The 21,377-nt window shown below is 42.6% G+C and overlaps 1 long non-coding RNA gene across 1 annotated transcript; it reads left to right on the plus strand.

Moving 5' to 3' along the window:
• Positions 1–1,093: 1,093 nt before the first annotated feature.
• Positions 1,094–17,336, plus strand: LOC144293461 (uncharacterized). Its single transcript, XR_013360688.1, has 4 exons — positions 1,094–1,376; positions 14,287–14,478; positions 14,697–14,801; positions 15,058–17,336. It is a non-coding gene; the product is annotated as an uncharacterized LOC144293461 (long non-coding RNA).
• Positions 17,337–21,377: the final 4,041 nt, after the last annotated feature.

Below are 21,377 nucleotides of genomic sequence, written 5' to 3' on the forward strand. Positions count from 1 at the left end.
GTGTTCATTCTTTCTACATTCTTCTTCCTAAAATAACTGTAGCTGTAATCAGGTTGTCTTATCTGCCTCACAGCCACTTGATTCAGGGAAAGCTAGCAGCATCTTTAGCATCAGGGGAGAAGCTACATTTATTTAACCTAGTGGTGGTCGGATCCTCTTTACAAATGATTTATCTATAGGCCAAATGGGAAAAATTCTCTGGGGAGAGCACTTCTGGGCAAGGTATTATTTAATTCAAAAAGAGAAAATACCCTTTTCTTTCCTCTGGATTTTGCTGTGTCTTTATGAGACTTATAATACTCTCTTAGCTTCTTTTCTACTTGCCTGATAATGTAGTCAACTGAAAGAAGTTGGGACCATGAAACAAAGAGGGCTCTGACCTATTTTCAGAAACATTTTTCATCAGTGGAAACCAAAACCGTATTGACCTTTTTTCAGTCCAATTACTCGGCCACCTTTTTGAGTATTCGATAAGGGTGGTCCAACTTTCTTCTGGAAACCTGTCTCCCACGGCCTGAGACTCTAGCCTCTGACTCATTTGAATACTTCTTAAAATCAGCCTTCTTTACTGCCTTCCTTACATCTAGGGTGCTACCTGAGGATAGCTTGTATTCAAGACATTTAATAAAAATCAGACAATTATTTCTGGAGAGTTCCCCCCTAAATTCCATTTCCTTTCACCATCACCCCTTGCGTGGGAGATGAAGTTATTCTAATTTGTTCTATAATCAAAGTTGGTATATATTTCACAAAATAGTGATTTATAAGAAATCCATATTTGGCCATTCAATGACCAAAATACACCGCTCATGTATATTTGGTCTTTATCCATAGTTTCCCAAACTTTCGGAATTTCCTGAGTGATAAGAGCAATGGGAGCATTTTTTGGTATAATATTCGGTCTCTTGTGTTTAATTCCTAAAATAGCTTTGGAGCCATAAAGGTAAAATTGATATCTTGCTATTCATAACAAGCCCCTTGCCACCACAACCAGGTTTATGTTAATTAGGTGGCTTTTGGAAAGCACCTAAGGATGGGGGCTGGTCGCCATGGAAACCCAACTGTGAATAAAAGTTCAGAACTTTAGTCTCCCTCCCTGATTTCCAGGGAGAGGAGAGAGGCTAAAGGCTGAATTAATCACCAATGGCCAATGAGTTCATCAATTTTGCTTATTTAATAGAGCCTCCATAAAAGCTCAAAATTGCAGGTTCAGAGAGCTTCTGGGTTGGTGCGCAGGTGGAGATGCAGAGATAGTGGCAAAACTGGAGAGAGCGTGGATGCTCCATGACCTTTCCCCATACCTTGCTGTAAGCATCTCTTCGTCTGGCTGCTCCTGAGCTACATCCTTTCATAATAAGCCAACGAGGTCATTACTAGTAAGTAAAATGTTTCCCTGAGTTCTGTAAGCCTCTCTAGCAAATTAATGGAACCTAAGGAGGAGGCTGTGGGAGCCCATGATTTATAGCCAGCTGGTCAGAAGTACAGGTGACACCTGGACTTGCGACTGGCACTTGAAGTGGGGGGCAGGGGGCAGTCTTGGATGACTGAATGTGGAATCTATGCCAAGTAGATAGTGTCAGAATTGAGTTGAATTCTTAGACACTCCACTGCTGTCAGAGCATTGCTTGGTGGTGTGGGGGGAAAAAATCCTCTTTAACGTATTGGAATTGTGTTCAGGATGCACTTATGTTTTTATAATAGCATATAGCAGTTCTATATTGAGTTGTGCAATCTTTCATCTTTTATCCTAGTACTTTGCAGTTTTTAATCTAGCACGTTTTTAACATGACAGAAATATTCAATTAGTTTCTTTTTTTAAAAATTTTATTTATTTATTCATGAGAGACACAGAGTGAGGCAGAGACACAGGCAGAGGGAGAAGCAGGCTCCCTGTGGGGAGCCCGACCTGGGACTCGACCAACCCGGGGTCACGCCCCAGGCTGAAGGCAGACGCTCAGCTGCTGAGCCACCCAGGCGTCCCGATATTGTTTCAATTAAAGTAAAATCAAGTGATTCTCTTAAGGCAAATGCATATTTCTATGTGCCTTGTTCTGTGTGTAGATATCCTAGCTCTTCCAGTTTGTAGTCTGATTTTTCAGTGTCCAGCGGTTAGATGCAGTGCTTATAGAATAAATATAGGAACAAATAATTCACATCACTCCACGTTTAAAAAGTGTTAATTTTATTACTCTATTTTTTCTCTTTACGTGTTTAATTACTGGATTAGTTGAAGGTGGAGTAGGAAACAAGAATCCAGGGATACATTTACATACATTAAAGACTTATTTAAACATTTGTCCTACAATCTGTTGATGAAGGATTCAAAACTACTACGGAAGAGCAGGAACCGTCATTACCATGTGAATGAGGACTAGAGTCAAGATACTACAAAATTCAGTCTTTATTAATAGGGTTGGGCCTTTAGATGGAAAAATTCCTGCTTTTGATTAAGAACTAATTCAGGGGTTATTCAGAGACAATTATGTAAGACCTGGAGATTTCTCATGTGTATGCTCTCCTGGGATGCAGGTGCTTGAAGCAAAGTCTTGAAAGAAATAATAGAAATATAATTTCCAGATGATATGTTAGAATCATAGAAGACGGAGTTCTATGAAGAAGGAATTAGAGAAAATGTGTAAATTTCTTTACATCTATACTTTAGGACTTTAAAGAAATCCCCCTCCTTTATCCATATAATAAAGAAAGAAAAAGCTGACTCTCCAGTAAGGCAAAAGACATATATTGCAGAACGATTTGCATCTTTAACATAGTCGGTAATGCAATGACACCTAGGAAATCTATCAAGATTTTACAAAAGAAGAAAACGTACTTTCTTGGAAGTCTACAATTATTTGTGGGGTAGTACCATACCGTTTATAGATTTGATCTTGAAGATGTTGTAAACAAGTTCGTAACTTGTCAAAGAGAGACATTGATTGCAAAGGGACAATTTACAATGCTTATTTAATCACAGTATAGGACATGGTGACCTGGTCTTTTGCATTATTAGGACAAATTTTGGTAAGTTCAATAGTATCAAGTTCATCAAGCTGAGAAGGCTGCTTCATGTTGATTAAAATCAGAAGCGACATATATAAGCTACAATGCAAATTTATTATCTTATGACAGAAATATAACTGTCGTAGCACATTTCCTTTAGGAAAGCTGCATGAGGAGACCATTATCAGAAGACTGCTGGTTGACAATAGAATCAGAACTGGTGTCTGAGAGGTGGGAATAAAACAGAGGGGTACTTATAGGATTTGAATATTTCATGCCTACAGGCTAAAATAGGCAGATGTAGCCATTTTCTCAATAGATTCCCTTGCTCATTCCAAAGAGGGGCCAAACTGTTGACTCAGGGCAATCTCTTCCTCATATAATCGTGGAGAGCTGCTGCCAACATCTTCTTTTTTTCCATATACATTTCTCACAAAATCTGGGCACATTTTTTCTTCAGTAATGTTAATTTTTTAATCAATTTGCCATCATATTCTTTTTGCAAGTGATTCTGTCTTCATAAAATGATATCTCTGGCCTATGTATATCATATAGTGTGTGGAAGTTAGAGTTTAACTCCATAAGTAAAATCCTGTTTCTCTTATTACCTACTTCTTGGTCGGCCCATTTCTTGACCTTCCAGGCAATGAATAGCATTAAATTAGATTTATAGAACCACACACAATATTGTCTTCTAATTAAAATCATTTTGCACAGTTACATTACTGTAAACTGTATTTTTACTACCATCATTTTGTAGAACAATGATGATTAATGAGATAACATTTCAAAAATATACCCAGTATCTGTTTCAAATAATGACATTTATATGGAGACATGGAAAATCCGTATATTATTTGAGGCTTGCATAACATTTAAAGTGCTACTACATATGTAACAAGAGTGCTCAGTGACATTTATAAAGTGATTCTGTATGTGGCAGTTATGGGATGGGGTTTATTAAAAATAACTTTTTAGTCTTTAATGAAGGATTAAACAATTATTTTAAAGGAAAGATTTTATATGAATTAAAAATAAATTGTATTGGATTACCTCGTATTTGAATGAGTTGATAGGTAGTTAAGTAACTTTGAAGCACATTTCTGAAGAAAAATAGATCAGGGTAAGAGAGTAAAGAGTAAAAGGTGGTTGGGAAGAAAGACAAGGTGCTGTTTTATTTGTTTTACTTATTTTATTTTTTTATTTTTTAAAGATTTATTTATTCATTTTAGAGAGAGAGCAAGCATGTGCACAAGCAGGGGAGGGGCAGAGGGAGAAGGAGAGAAGCAGACTCTCCACTAAGCATGGAGCCCAATGTGGGGGCCTATCATGGGGCTTGATCTCAGGACTCTGAGATCATGACTGGAGCCCAAATCAAGAGTTCGGGACTTAACCAACTGAATAACCACCCAGGTGCCCTGTAAAGAGCTATTTTTGATAGAATTATGAGGAAAGCCCCAGGATTAAGGCAGGTGTCCTTTGTTCTCCTGGATCATTGACAGCAGTATGTTTCAGATAGAGGTAATTATAAGACTCCAAGACCACCCACACTTGAACTTCTTAACAAAGAGAATTACCTTTAATTTTGGCCATTAGTACATTATTCTACATACTGAAGATCTGAGATTGCAATGCAATCTAAAAATAAGTGACTCAAAATATTGGGAGGAAAAAACCTTTTAGTGCTAAAATTCTAGGGAATGTAGAATCCAGTCTTGTTGTCCTACCCCTTAAAGAGCATGCACGTGACATATCTGGTATTAGTTATGCCAACTCTAAGTGACATATTTGAAGAGAATACCAGCTTGGATGTGGGAAGGTGGTGGTTGTTAAGTAAGGACACTCTTGTGTCCTTATATAGGATTATAAAGCATTAAAAGGACTATAAGCCAGCCCGGGGCTTGGTGTAAATTATTATAATTATTAGGAAATTGTTTTTTTGCTTAAATAATAGAGATGAGTGAGAAAATATAACCAGTTAAGAGAATGAACAAATGACGGTTCACCAACTGCTAATCCTCATTCAAACATGGTTTCTAGGTCTTAAAAATCTGTTATTTCCCACCTTTAGGAGATTTTCTCCTGTGCTACAGCATACGTGAACTCCATAAGCACATACAGCCCGTTAGGAAATGCCAGAGCTGTTGTGCCCAAGGTTGCGAATCCGAGAAACCGCCGAGGAGCCGACACCGATGCAAACACCCGAGGGTTTGTTTTTTTTTTTTTTTAATTTTTATGATAGTCACACAGAGAGAGAGAGAGAGAGGCAGAGACATAGGCAGAGGGAGAAGCAGGCTCCATGCACCGGGATCCCGACGTGGGACTCGATCCCGAGTCTCCAGTATCGCGCCCTGGGCCAAAGGCAGGTGCTAAACTGCTGCGCCACCCAGGGATCCCCACCCGAGGGTTTATTTACAAGCTCAAGCTTGGGTCCAAGTGCACCCGACACAGCGGAGCAGGGACTTGGACCCCGATACTAAGAGGCCTAGCAGTTTTATAGGGGCCAGTGGCCCATGGGATACGCAGAAAGTTGCACAGTCATGTCGGTCCACACGCAGGTGGCCGATTGAATTACACCTTACCCTATAGTATCCACTTGAGCTGGCCTATTACTTTGGTCAGAATCGGCGCCAGTTTTGGGGGACACAAAGCAGGGTTACATTGTTATGAGCCGATTTCCGATTAGGGTGTGCCCAGCGGCCTGACTAGGGTGGGGCAGCGCCTTAAGCAATAAGCAGGTCATGTGAGGATCATAGGGGAGGAGGCGGGTGTAGCACAAAATGGAATCAGTCCTGCTCTGCTTGTCCAGGGGTAGGGGATTTTTGTTCAATTTCCTGGGTCCCACAGAGCAAGCCCCCTCTGACCTCCGGTCTTCTAAAGTTACAGAGATTTAGCCACTCAGGCTTCTGTAGAGCGAAGCGTGGTGGGCAGAGAGGAGTCTGGAGGTACAGGCAGTTGCTGAACTTCAAGTATATCCCAGTGGAGTCTCACTTTTTGTAATACAAATACTAAAATACCCAATTGTTCTTTCCAGCATTTGGCCTAAATTCATGCTCTTCTCTTTGACAGTAGTGCTCCTCCCCCCCACCTGCTGTTTTCTTTCTTGTCTGAGCAGTTCTCAAGTTTTAAGACTCCAGAGTGGAATGAAGTGCTCCAACCATGCTTCCCTTACCTCTGCCCTCACCTAGTTTCCGTAGGGCCCGCATCTTTACTTGACAAAACCACGTATCTCTCTTGGTGTCATTTAACGCCATGTATTAAGACTTAGCTGTTCCTATGTGTCTATTTCCATAGTATAATATACTTTGTTTTAATGCTGTTTTGACTCAGTTTTGGGTCCCGGGAGAGGCGGAGACGGAGGCGGCGGGGGAGGCCTGCGCGCTGCCCCTGGACTGCGACCTCGCGCTGCGGGCCCGGGGGCGGGGGCGGGGGGGGGGGCGGCGAGGGCCCGCGGGGAGGCAGAAGGGCGGGGGGGGGGGGGGGACGACGGCGGGGCGGGGCGGGAGCGGCGGAGGGGGAGGGGGAGGCGGGGGCGGGGGAGGGGGGCCGGGCCCCGGCGGCCTAGTGGACACGCTGGAGGCGGTGCCGCTGAAGCTGGAGACCATGAACGCGCCGGCCTGTGGCGCAGGGTCGGGCAGCTGCGGCTGCGTCACCTGGAGCGCAGGAACCTGCTCATCCCGAGCATCCTGGCTTCTGGGGCGCGCCTTCAGGACCACCCGCAGCTGTCGTCCTTTCTCAACAGCCAGGAGCGGGAGGCCCTCGGCTACCTCTACAGCCTGGCCAGGCTGGGCTACAAGATCAAGTTCTACTTCGGCCGCAACCCCTACTTCCAGAACAAGGTGCTCATCAAGGAGTACGCCGCGGGCCCTCGGGCCAGGTGGTGTCCCTCCCACCCCCGTCCAGGGGCTGCCGGGGCACGATCTGCCGTCCCTGAGCCCGGGGAGCCCGGACAACAGCCGCAGCTTCTTTGGGTGGTTTTCCAACCACAGCTCCATCGAGTCGGACAAGACGGTGGAGATCATCAGCGAGGCGCTGTGGCCCAACCCCCTGCAGTACTACCTTATGAGCGAGGGGCCCGCGCCGAGAAGGGCAGGCCGGGCCCCCGGGCCCCCGAGCCCAACTGACCCTGCCCCAGTGTCCCCACGACCCCCGTCGGACCTGCGCCTCGCCGACCAGGCCGCCCGCCCGCCGTGTCTTCATGGTGGCCTCCGCACACTGGCATCCCCCCCCCCCCCCGGGACTTCAGTTACAAGAATAGGTATAAGCGACCATGTTCTCTCGCCTCCTCGTGGCCCTCGTGGGTCTTCACATCAGTGCTCCGCGTTACAGGGTCTCACCCCTACTGTTCACACGTTCGGCACACCCGCCTCAAGCGTGTGCGGCCTTTTGCCCGCATTGCCTGGACCGTGTGCTGGGCCCTGGCCCTTCCCAGCTGGCTGTAACGTGGACACCAGCCGTCCTCCAGGGGGACCAGCGAGCGCGTCCTCAAGCCCTGCCCCTTCAGGCCGGTGGCCTGCTCAGCTCGGTGCTGGCGCTGGCCGTGCTCATCCGCGGCAGGTGTCGCTGCTGCCGCCACTGCGCAATGCACGCAGGGTCGGCCGTCAGCCCAAACTGATTGTTCCAAAGCCCTGGGTCGCCAGCCCGGTTGCCGCCCCCTCCTGGATCTCTGACTTTGGCCTGTCTGCCCTGCGGGGTCCCCGGCTGCCGGGCGTGGAGGAGGCTGCGCGAGAAGCCGTGTGCCGTGTGTTCTGGACCACGTCTCTCCCTGCCTCCGGGCCCTTCCGATGAACCTTCGTCGAGGTCTGTTCCGTGCCCCATCCCTGTCTGGCCGTTGAGATCTGTCCGGGTCGCTGTCGGCCCCAGTTGGCCTCCGGGTCAACGAGGACCTCGAGAACTGCCCGTGGACCCAGGCCCCTGCCCGTGCGTGAGGCACACACCCACCCTCCCCAGCCTTCCGGGAGCCCGGCCTGCAGACCGGGGGCGGGTGTGTGGACGTGTGCTCGCTGTCATCGTGCTGTGGCTCCAGGTGTGGCCTTGCATCTGCGGAAGATTGAGGCTGTATGCTGCTTATTTTGCCATAAGTAAAATCTTAACCACTTACCCCATTTTTGCCTAATGAGAAAATGTAGCTGTATCGGTCTTCTTCTTCTTCTTCTTTTTTTTTTTTTGTAATGTTTTGCTCTTTATTATGGACGTTTCCAGACATGCACAGAAATGGAGAGGCTATGTCAATTATGAACAACCCGGCATCTTCCTCTCCCCACCTGTATTGATGGAAAGCCCAACACTGTGCCAGCTCAACCTTGACTCCTTTGGGAGATCGGGGAGTCTCGGTGGTGGTGATAGTGGTGGGGTGCACTGTCATGATCACATCAGGTCTGCTGTTTTACTTTGAATGTTAACTAATGAAGTTCTGGAAGTGGGCCTTAGAAATGAACGTCTTCAGGATAAACAGGGAGTCTCAAAAAGAGAGGAAAAGATGCTCCCTTTCAACCCTGTATCCACAAGAGGAGAGAGACCGTTCTGTTGCAGATCTTTCAAAGACTGACACAATACGCTGTTTACTTGAGACCCTTCACCAGGATATCAGTCCTTTTTGCCTGTGAAAGATGGAGGCTTCTGTGGCAGTTAGACATATCATCCGCGTGTCCTGATCTCATAATATAACTGGTCTTGGAAGTATGATTTGGAGATTGTTAGTGTGTTCTGTGAAAATAACCTCCCAAAACAGTTACTGGTTGTCTCACATGGTAATTTGACATCCTGGTAATAATGCAAGTATTCCTTTGTTCCTAAACAGTACAAATAGCTGTAAACTCGCATGCATAATGGAATAATAAAGGTCTGTATCTCTGTTGAAAGAAAAGAGATTAGCTCTGAAGGTATATTCCATATGTAATCAATTGCGTAAGAGGCAAATGAAAAAGTCATAGGTGATTTCATATGGGTAAATGTGAGAGCATCATATGTGACAGAAAGGTAAAGAAGGATTACACCTTCCTCAGGTACAATTTTTCACTATTCCCTCTGTAATGAATAATGGGGGCGAAACTGTAAAGCCTAACTATGGGAAATCTGACACTGAGTGGAAAGAGTATTTTTGGATTTCATTTATTTGCATGTGTGTGTGTGTGTGTGGTGTGCGCGCCCGCATGCAAACACATTCAGTTTGTTATTCATGACATAAGGGGAAAAGTTTGTTGATGGGGTAGCCTAAGAAGAGGTTATGAAAATGTTACATTGCAAAACGGTTAAGTTAGGGAAGAAGATGAAATCAATTGTGGGAACCTGGGTGGGAAGCTCCAATGGAAACGGAGTCAAAAACTTCTAGTTTAGAGACACCTAAGAAAAAGGAGAAATGGATCTCTTCAAAGACTCATACTGATTTTAAGTTAAAGGATTGTTCTTGTAATATATTCTTTTTCCAGGTATTATGTTCACTGATTTCCTAGCATACAGACGATCTGGTGCTGAGTTTCCCGTCTCTTTCTGTATTTTGTGGAGCTCAGGTGTGAAAAACAGGATTTTAGGCCAACTGAATGTGGGTCACTAGGACCTGAAATACTGTGTTATACTGTTATAACACAGTTATACTCTGTGTATAAACTCTAAACTAAACTCTGTTATACTGTGGCCGACTTTTCACTCTTACGATCATAAAGCATTCTCAGAAACAGTAAACTTGCTGAGTTGGATGTGGTTTCAACAAATAAACAATGCAGTCTTCACACATAATTCCCTTACTTAAAACAACCCAGTGATTCTTCACGGTCTTCAAGCGAACTGAAATCATGAGCTTGGTACAAATGCTTTCTGCTCCCCCCCCCACCCCCCATGGGAGGCTCTCCCCCTGGAGCTTCATCTTTGAGCCTCAGGCACAATCTGTATTTCCTTCAAGCCCAAAGCTCTCTTGCATAAGGGCTCCCTACTGCCTGTCCTTTCCCTTCATCTCCACGTTGATGTTCCAAGTCACCCAGTTTCCACACATACACACACACACACACACACACACACACGAAGGGCTAATTATTGCTACCTCAAGTCTCAGGCAAGGTATTTATTTCTTCCCGGAAGCCCCACCTAAATTGCACTTCCAGGAATTTCTCTAATTCGTGCTTTCTCAGCATAGATTATAATCTATTTTAATGCTGTATTTCCTTGTCTGTTAACTTGCTAACCCAAGAGTATCCTCCTTGAGAACACACTCACACTCTGCTTCGTTGTCTTTTTATAACAGGACCTTAACTATGTCTGGCCCAGAAAGAACAGTCAATAAATACTTCTTTCTTATGTGTGAGCTCTAAGCTTTTATTTTTCAAATGGTAACTCAAGGAGAGAGGAACACATTTCTTAGTTCTTGTTTTTAATAGTTTATATGTAGAAGGTTATAGGCAAGTGAGTGATGTTTATACTTAGATATTTAGTAGCCTTTAGAATGCATATAAAACACACCAGTGATTTAAGGAAAATACAATAATTAAGGCAGTGAAAGTTCACTTTTCTGGTACAGGCAAACAAATTCCTCAAGATGATTTTTTTAAACCTCATAGATAACATTAAACTCATTTGTATAATGAGCAGTTAGCTAGTAATCTTTAGAAAATTAGTACCTAGGGGCCCCTGGCTGGCTCATTTGGTTAAGTGCTGACTCTTGGTTTCTGCTCAGGTCTAAGGGTCATGAGACCTGAGCGCAAAGTCTGCTTAAGACTCACTCTCCCTCTGCACCTCCCTGCAGCTCACTCTCTCTCTTTCATAAATAAATAAATCTTTAAAAAAAAAAAAAGAAAATTAGTGTCTAATACAAAATACTTGTTTATTTAAAAAACCTGTTAAGACAAGTTAAAACCTTTATGTGAAATGATTAGAAAATCTTCATACAGGAGTAGAAAGATATAGAATATGTACCTTTGAATGGTAAGCTCTTGGTGGGTTGCATTCGTAGAGAGACTGATGTTTTACAGGAACGAATTTGTTTCAAAGCAGTACTAAGTAATACATCCACTTTTTATTTTTTATTTAAATGCTTTGCACATCATTAAAAAATTGGGGTTTCTATGTCTCAAGGCAAGAGAAATTACTGGGTTCTCCTACGTGGTAATCACGTTTCGAGTGGTGCATTTCCAAGGAGCGTATCTTTTTTTTTTTTCAAAGACAAAAACTCTGTATTCTCTTTGAGCACCATTTACTTTCAACCCTTCAACTGCAATATAAGGTCATTTTGCAGAAAGGCAAATATCAGTCATATATATTTTTTTAAACCAGCTTTTTACCTATTAATCAAATGCAATGAACTAGCCCACTTCTTATCAAGGAAAGAAAACCATAACTTTTAAGACAACAATTAAAACCAATAATTCACATGTTTAGCTATGGGTACTCATGCGCACATAATTTGTGATCGTTACAATGTCACAGTTTCATGTTAGCCGAAAGCAACACCTGTCTTCTCTAACTATTGAAAATGTATAGGATAAAATTCTTTTTTTTTTTTTTTTTTTTTAATTTTTATTTATTTATGATAGTCACAGAGAGAGAGAGAGAGAGAGAGGCAGAGACACAGGCAGAGGGAGAAGCAGGCTCCATGCACCGGGAGCCCGACGTGGGATTCGATCCCGGGTCTCCAGGATCGCGCCCTGGGCCAAAGGCAGGCGCTAAACCGCTGCGCCACCCAGGGATCCCAGGATAAAATTCTTAAGTCGGTTTTTATTGACATATATTGTCTATGGCAAAGATTAATGTTCTTGCCTTTCTGGAGCCTGAGATATAAAACCTCCAAATAATATAAATATCATTTATGATTAAGTTATAATCTTCAAAATAACACACATACATACACACAAAACATACCGTAAGTTTTGGGACAGAGAAGATGTATTACTTTTCCTAATTTATAAAAATTTTCCATTTAATATGTACTTAATACAATTTTAAACTGAAACTAATCACAAGGATTATAGTATTTCTTAATTAAGAGAAGAAATCACATTCTACTCTGTGGATAATTAAGATTCACCAGTAAAATATGTAAATAGGAATTGCTTCTCCTAAGTCGATGGAAAATTTAGAAAAATGCCATCAATAACCCATTATTTGAATTAAATCATTCAGATTTATAGAGAAGTAAAATCGAGAGATAAATTAATTCAGGTTATCTATAAAAGAGTGACATTTCCTTTGTATTTTCTCTTAAATGCTGACAAAATTTAAGTGCTGCTTCCAACCTATTTCTACAGTTTATTCATACATAAAATTGATTCTAATTTGGGTAAGTTCTATTCATTCAATGCTGAAATTCTAGTCCGTAATTCAAAATCGCTTTTAATTTTAAAAATTTAATCTTTTTATTTTGGAGAATTTCAAAAGCAGATTAAAATAGGAAAAACTGCTTAACGAATCCTCAGTTACCTCATTACACACAGTATCCAATGTCATTTCAAATCTATCCCTACCTACGCCTCCTGGTTCATTATTTTGACAAATTCCAGACGTCAATATCATGTTGTTTGAATTCAAAGAAGGATCTGAAAAGTCTTATTTCTCCAAAATAAACCAACAACACCGTTATCATACCCCAAATAAGCATATCAATATTCCTTAAATATCACTAAATATCCAACTAGTTTTCCTGAATTTCTAATTACTTTTGGCAGTTTGCATGAGTCAGAATACAATTATCATCTCTCGTTAAAGATAAGGCCCTAAATGGAGTCACAGTTGGGTCCCCATTACCACACCAAACCTCCGTTAGGGGCGCAGCTCTCAGGGAGGGCGTCCTAACCGGGGAAGCTCGGGCACGCTCGCCGCCCTCCCACTGCTCTTCCCCTTCTTCTCAGGTGAGCCTCGGGGACTCCCCACCTCGGGGAAGAGACGGAGGGTGGCTGGCGGGGGGGGGGGGCGGGGGCGGGTGCTGGCGCCCACGTGGGGAGCGAGCGTGCAGGGAGCACTGGGTGTCCTTCGCGGCTGCACTGCTGTCCTCGAGGTAACCCCCTCCGCGCCCCCCGCGCCCCGAGCCGCAGCGCCGCTGTCCTGCCCCTCCCAGGCGGCAGCGAACCCCGCGCACCGGTCCTCCTGCCGCAGCGTCCCGGGGAGCTCGCAGGCTCCCTTCCCTTTACATTTTCTATCTCGCGTCCGGACGCCTGCAGGACGTGACGGGGTCGGAGCCAGAGTCCAGAGCCGCTCGGGGACAGGCTGGCCCCACGCGCAATTCCTGGTCCCCACGCTGCTCCCTGCGGAGGCCCCACGCCCGCACGCCCGCACACCCCCACGCCCGCACGCCCGCACACCCGCACACCTGCAGACCCGCAGCCCGCACACCCGCACACCCCCACACCCGCACACCCGCACACCTGCACGCCCGCACACCCCCACGCCCGCACACCCCCACGCCCGCACACCCGCACGCCCGCACATCCCCAGCCCCGCACGCCCGCACACCGCACACCCCCACGCCCGCACACTCCCACGCCCGCACACCAGCACATCCGTACGCCCGCACACCTGCACGCCCGCACACCCCCACACCCGCACACCCCCACGCCCGCACACCCGCACACCCGCACACCTGCACGCCCGCACACCCCCACACCCGCACACCCCCACGCCCGCACACTCCCACGCCCGCACACTCCCACGCCCGCACACCAGCACATCCGTACGCCCGCACACCTGCACGCCCGCACACCCCCACACCCGCACACCCCCACGCCCGCACACCCCCACGCCCGCACACTCCCACGCCCGCACACCAGCACATCCGTACGCCCGCACACCTGCACGCCCGCACACCCCCACGCCCGCACACCCCCACGCCCGCACACCCGCACGCCCGCACACCTGCACGCCCGCACACCCCCACACCCGCACACCCCCACGCCCGCACACCCCCACGCCCGCACACCCCCACCCGCACACGCCCGCACACCCGCACGCCCAGAGACCTGGACGCCCGCACACCCGCAGACCCAGAGATCCCACCGCCACACACCCGGAGAGCAGGGCTGCATGGGGCTGGGACGCCGCCGGCTTGGGCCCCGCGGGGATCTGGGGACCGGCTGGGTCTGGCCTAGAGCCCAGGCTGGAAAGGGGGCGGCTTGGGTCGCCTCAGAACCTGGACTGAGCCGAGGAACGGCCGGGTCAGACTCCAGAGCCCTGGTCCAGGGTGAGGCCCCAGGTGAGTAACTATTTTAGGGATGAACAAATAGGTCACATTGAGGAAAGGCAGTGTTTGGCATAGTTTTCCTGGCTTTTATAAAATACAGTAAACGTGAAGTGCAATCCGTTTCTTAGACTTGTGCTCCTCATCCGACTCTTCCTGTAAGGATTAAACGGACCCCTGCTTGAGATCATAGATGCACAAGGGACAGAACAATGAAAATTGAATTCCTGTGTAAAAGTTGGTCTGAGTAACCAAGTGCTCAAGCCACTGGATTATGCGTATCCGTGCGGCAGAGGGTGCATGTCTGGAAGGGATGCAACTGGGTAAGTTGTTAAAACGTAAATATTTTCTTGTATTTAAAGTCCCATAGAATTCCCGGTAGTATTGTCTTGAATTCCCGGTAGTATTCTATTAAAAGGCTTTATTGCTTCCCAAATATTCCTTTTCCATTTTGCATTCAGTTTTCTATTGTTCTTTCTGTATTTGGAAATCCTGTAGTGGTTTTTGTCCCCTTGTTTGTTTTTGTTCGTCTGTTTCTCAGGGGACTCTTAAAAAGGCTTTAACCTGGAAATGATGGAGGTACGAGGGAAGCTCCTGCCAAGTGGAACATTCTGGATGATTTCTTGAACATTTTAAAGTCTTCTAGGTAACAAAAGCTCAGTATTATGAAAAGTAGCTCTTTGGTCGGTTTTCTGGCCAGAAGCTGCCTTGAGCTGGGTGGGGGTGGGGGGGGGGTGCGGAGCTCCTGCCTCGGGCCTGGGGCCTGGGGACGCCTTCGGGAGGGTTGCGCGTTCAAGCGTGAAGCGGGTGGGTGGGCGGTGCCGCGGGGACAGCACTGGTGGGGGGGGGGGTGGCGACCAAGACAAAACAACGACACCACAACAGGGGGACTTCTTTTTCAGGTTTGAGCTCCTTCTCCTTGCTCCTCTGCCCCCGCGTGCCCCGCGTGCCCCCGCGTGCCCCCGCCAGGCCCTAAGACTGGGGCTCTGCGCTCGGATGCTCGGGGTCCGCGGCTCCCCTGGGCCAGCGCGGCGACCCGCGGACACCCTTCCGCTCTGACTTCCCGGACTGCACAGCTGCCCGCAGTGTGGACGGCTTCCCCTGCGGGAGGCTCTTCTCCCCGCGCCCCAGCTCCTGCAGGCGCGATTGCACGTAAACACGGCCGGCTTCCTGATCGCAGCCCTTGTCCTTTCTAGGCACCTCTAGTTGGCTCTCCCATAAGCCACTGACACTCAAAATAGCCGTCGTGCTTCACAATCTTCCCCGTCGATATTTATCTCAATTTAGGTCGCCTTCACTAACATACCCTCAAAACTTGAGCTCCAGCTTCACAATGTCTTTCTCTCACGTGCACCTCTTATCGATCCCAGAGTCATGGTATTTCTCTTGTAGCGGCATTGCCTACGGGGGTTAATCTGGGGACCCGTTTAAGCCCTCATCATTTCATGCCTGTCAATCCCGTTCAGCAACTCCCTAACTTGTGTCCTTGCCTGAAGTCCTGCTTAAATCAAACCTATCATCTATATTGGGGCAGGATTCACTTAAAGTGCAAACTACATGCTGTCAATGGTCTGCTTAAAATAGCCACTGTCATCCCATCACTTACCAGATATAGCTCAAATCATCAAGAAATGCCTATCTGCCTAAACTCATCGTCTAGGATTTTTTGCCTTAAATACGATGCATTTGTTTATGCATTTATTGTTTCCTAGCTCTGTGCCTTTGCAAATGTTTCCCTCTAGTCAAAACACTCATCTACCAGTTTTCTTTTATCCTGCGAGGTTTAACATATGCTTCAATATTCAACTCATGAATTCCCCCAGAACAATCTTCTCATAATCTTCTGTACATTTTTATTATAGTAATCACCACAAAAAATTTGAACTTCTGTGATTACTTCTTTCCACAGCTATAGTGCAACTAATTCAGTAATGGGAGTTATGTTCTTATGCTTTCAAATCCTACAAAAACTTGTGACATAAATAATGTTTCATAGATGCCAGTTGCATTGGACTGAGAAAGGTGTGTTAAAAATTCTGCATTGTCTATGAAATTGGAGCAGATGAATTGATAGAAGGAAACCCATACAAGGAGAATTAAATCAGTGGCACCTAAAGGATGAGAAAGAACTAATAAGTAATATTTGGATGAATTAATTTGTGTCTATAGTTTTCCTTCTACAGCATTACTTAGTACCTGATTGATTCATTATATTTATGTCAGGTGTGTTCAGACTCTGAGTTGGCACAGTTCTTCCATGAAATGCTTAATTTAAAAAAATGATTATTTTGAATATTTACTTTTGCCCTATCTATGTTATACTACCTATCAATATCTGCTGGCTGTGTGAGAGACACCTAAATAATGTTTGTGGGCTTCATATTCCTTAATATATGTTCATAAATATAATATTTGAAATTGAATGTTTCTACATAATATTATTCAATTCAGCCTCAAATTTTATTTATAATATGGACACTTAGTCTATAAGGTCTAAGTATTTAAGTGAATCTAACCCTTAAAATTTAACTTTGATTTATTGCTATAGAAATAGGATTTCCCACCTCAAAGTGAGAGTTTTGCAGTATTTCTGGGACACCGGAAATTTCTAGTAACCCTAAATAAACAAACACTATACAAATTAAGTTTCTTTGACTTATATTATTTTTCTTTTACTTTACTTATATAAACTACATGTAACTCAGTCTTTTAAAAGGCCTATAAGAAGAAAATATGACTATCCTTTTTGCATATGGTGAAGAACTCAAATTTTGGAAGTTTCTTCTCTCTTTGCAACCTTCTTTTTCACCACCTTTTATAGACTAATGTTTTGAAATACTTTATCTTAAGTGGAATATAAGTAGACTGTAGATTGGAATATGGGAAATTAAAATTAAGCTTGTATTTAATTAGGGATAGGTAAAAATATAGGCAACAGAAAATGCTGCCTAAACGGTTTATTTTCAGCATGTGAACTCCAGTTTAAAGTGTTCACTAGCCCCGGAGAGGATAAGGAATCAGATATCCAAAAATAACCTGCAGTGATCTATGCAGTGAATTCACAGACAGCTGTGGATTTACAGGCCTTATTACTTACACTATATTTCCAGTCCAGGTTTTTTAGTTCATATTTTGTATTTCCTGTTCATATTTGCCAGCCTTCTTTCTTTCTCCATATTGCAGCAGGCCAAGTTTAGAGAAAAATTGTTGGTAAGTTGTATTGGAAATATACCTGTACGCAAAGCATTCAAAAACGAGTCCTTGTGGCCTGTACACTGCAGGGCTTTCCCATCTTCCAGCTCTGCATTTGGCATAGCCTAAGTATGGCCTGGACAAGCAACCGTGTGGTAAGGATTGAGAGGGCGCCCAGGTGGCTCTGTCCGGGGAGCTTCCTGCTCTGGGTTTTAGCTCAGGTCATGAGCTCCTGGGTCATAAGACTGAGTGTCTGCTTGAAGACTCTTTCCCTCTGCCCTTCCCCCACTTGTGCACACACACACACGCTCTCTCAAATAAATAAATCTTTTCTAGAATATGAAACATTAGGAATTCTGTGACAAACAAGAAGAACAGATGACTTCAAAGCAAAATTTCTTAACGTTCTCAAAAAATAGAAATTTAAATAAAAAATTTATATATGCAAATTCTACCTGAAAATATATGTGGTTTTTGTTTGAGGGACCTAACAAGACTCAGCTTAAATTTGGAAATTATATTTGGAGATGATATGGATGGCAAAGAAATATATCTGGAAAGTTTGGTAGGTAACAAATGTATACCCTGACTAACAACGTGTTGAATATATAAATAATTGCGTTGTATAAGTTACATATATTATTTCACATTCATCATCATATTTCAAAGGTTTGTCTATAGCTCTCTTCCCACATACTTTTATGGGTTTCAATAAATTTAAGACCGATTTAATTAAGTTTAGATATTTGTCTTTTGTGTTACAGCATTTTATCATATGGTGTTAAACATCAGTTTCTCCCATAAGAGAACTTCCAGTTGAATAAACATACTAGGTCTTCACTGTATCCTTTCAGTCTAATAGTTCATATTGCAAAGAACTCTATTTTTTGAAAAAATAAATGAATATATAAATAACCCAACACAGACTATTTCTAAAGTCAGCTTTAAAAATTATAAAGATGAATAAAACAATAAACAAATGAATAGAAATATTAAGTGCAATATTCATAAGTTTGGAGTATCAGTTTTCACTTTGTCTCAAAGCGTTCAATGTGTGATGCATAATATCCAAAAAATATAGTACAAATGACAAATAGGATTCCAAGTAAAGCTATCAACTGCACTATTTCTGTTAGGTAAAGGTCATGTAATTTTTCCCTGTATATGAAACCAAGGAGCAGTAGAAATGTCATAAATTACAAAATTAAGCAAATTATTTTCTATATATTCCAAACATTAAAAAAAGAAAGCATGAACTCTCAAAGCTAAAACATGCTTGGTTTAATATCTAAAACCAAACTGAGCATATATTATCAGAGGACTATTAAATCACAATATATTGGATTACTCTATTCAGCCTAGCATAAATAGTGCCTTATTAATTGAAGACAAAAATGTCAAGGACTTTGGTTTGAGTTTTATATTACACAATTTGTTATGTTAGAAATAAATTTTTTTTTTATTTTTACTGACATTATGCTCTACTTGAGTTTGTGAAATTTGACGAAGATTTAAATCAGAGAAGTAGGGGATAGTAAACCAGCTCTACCATTTTAATATTATAGATTGATAGATTGATGATAGCTACAGAGAAATTGAAGAGTTACAAAAGTACATAAGCAGCATAGAGATATATAATGGATTTAGTCATTACGGTTAATAAACACATTTCAGAAAGTAATAATCTTTTTCAAATTGATATTACTTATCTAATCTCTTTTGCCTTAAAAAATTAATTTAAAATGTTTCTTTTAGTTCCAAATGCAAAGCTATAATTTTAGCTATAATAAAAAAATCTACATACACACATTCCAAAAATGTACATCTTTAAATGTTACAAACATGTCCAGTGAGTAAGAAGTAAAAAGAATAAATAGAAGTGTTGCCACTATTCCCAAAGTATCTTATCTAATATCTTTGCCTTAAAAACAATTTCTTAATTGCGTACATTGATTTGGACCTAATCATTCTTACTGGCAGTGAGATGAACTAGATAGATGTTCTGTAATTTCAACCTCAGGTTTAATTTTGATATTAAGTACCATGCTGTTTCACAATACTATAAGTCTTTGGTTACATTATGCATTCCTGTGGAAGGTAAATTATTTTAAATATTCATTTAACATGATGGCAAGTTTTAGTTCTAGATCACTGTGTCAGAAAAAACTTGTTATAACACACTTGGGAAGAAATGCACAATATTAATGTCCAGTGTCCACCAATTTAAGGTTAAAATATAAGTATTCAACAAGTTAAATATGTTGAACTATTTAATTACTAATTAAATAAATTCAATTTATCTCATGTTTACCATTTAAGTAAAAGCAAATGGTGGCATTTGAAAAGACTAATGGAAACTATTTTGTCTACATATTAATTTCATTAAATATAAATATATAAATGAAGGTAGTCACATTCATAGGGATAATTTATTGAAGTTTATATAAATTTATTATAAGTAAACACTATCAAAAGGAAAATTTATAAAAGTTTAAAAATATTACCTTATCTAAATATAGAATTCCATATTTTAAATAAAAATGTGTCGAGCCACCTATTATCAGGTGTTGATCATCTGAAGAAAATAATGTCTGCTGAAAATGTTTCATCTGTTAAAAGATTCAGAATATATGGGATAAATTAGCTATTTCTTTAACACCCCTTAAGTCACCATCTATCTTTGTGATACATGTAAGTTCTTAAAATACTTGGCAGTCAAAGAAAAAAATGTAGATTTAGAGATGTGGAATATATACTTTAACACATTTTTCCATCTGGGACAGTTCTAATTTTCACAGAGCAACAAAGTAAGCCAAAGTTTATATGCCACTTGAAGAACCTCCGGATATGAACATCCATGTTGGCATCATATAAACCACCAAATATACATGGGAACATCATTTCTTAATACCTCAAACCATGACAAATTTGTTACTACTATAATTTTGCCTTAATTTCAGAGTATCATTATTTGTTCTTTTAGCTATGTCAGAGTCTGCACCCTGTCAATGGTTCTAGTTAGTTCTCAATTTTAACATTTTAAAAATCTATTTGTTTGATTGTTAAAGGGGACTCTTTGAGTGGAAAGGAAAGACCATAAACAGGAGGAAGAAAAGTAGGAAGCACAAAAGCAGTAAAATTAAGTATATCTATAAAAATCAGCCAAAAGATTCACAAAGTAAAAGGGGGTAAAAAGTATCACACCATATACCTAAAATGTGATCTTAAAAAGAGTTCAAACGTAAGCAACCATTAGCTTAGTACAGACTGCTATATGCATAAGATGTTATCTATAAAATTAATGGTAGCGTTGCCTGGGTGACTCAGTGGTTGAGTGTCTGCCTTTGGCTCAGCGTGTGATCCCAGGGTCCTAGAATCAGGTTCCACATTGGGCTCCCTGTAGGGAGCCTGCCTCTTCCTCTGCCTATGTCTCTGCCTCTCTCTGTCTCTCATGAATAAATGAATAAAATCTTAAAAATAAATAAAATTAATGGTAACCACTGCATAAATAGGTAGTATATATGCAAAAATGAAAGAAAGGAATCCAAGTCTATTGCTGAAGAAAGCCAGCAAACTGAGAGAAGGGAGCAAGAGAAGAAGGGAACAGAGAAGTAAAAACAAACAAACAAAAACAAACATAAAGCAAGAAATAAAATGGCAATAAATACATACCTATTGATAATTACTTTGAATGTAAGTGGACTAAACACTATGAAACTAGAAATTAACTACAAGAAAAAATATAGAAAGAATACAAAACATGGAAGTGTGATACCATGGATCAATGAGTGGGTCAACCAATAAATCAAAGAGGAAATAAAAAAAATACATGGAGACAAATGAAAAATGAAAACACAAGGGTTCAAAATTGTTGGGATGCCACAAAAGCTGCTCTTAAAGGGAAGTTTATAGCAATGTAGGCCTACCTTAAGCGAAAAATTTCAAACAACCTAATCTTACTTCTGAAGGAGCTAGAAAAAGAACAAAGCCCAAAACCGGTACAAGAAAGGAAATGATAAATATTAGAGCA

This window comes from Canis aureus, chromosome 21 (assembly GCF_053574225.1).
Source record: "Canis aureus isolate CA01 chromosome 21, VMU_Caureus_v.1.0, whole genome shotgun sequence".
Lineage (NCBI taxonomy): Eukaryota > Metazoa > Chordata > Mammalia > Carnivora > Canidae > Canis > Canis aureus.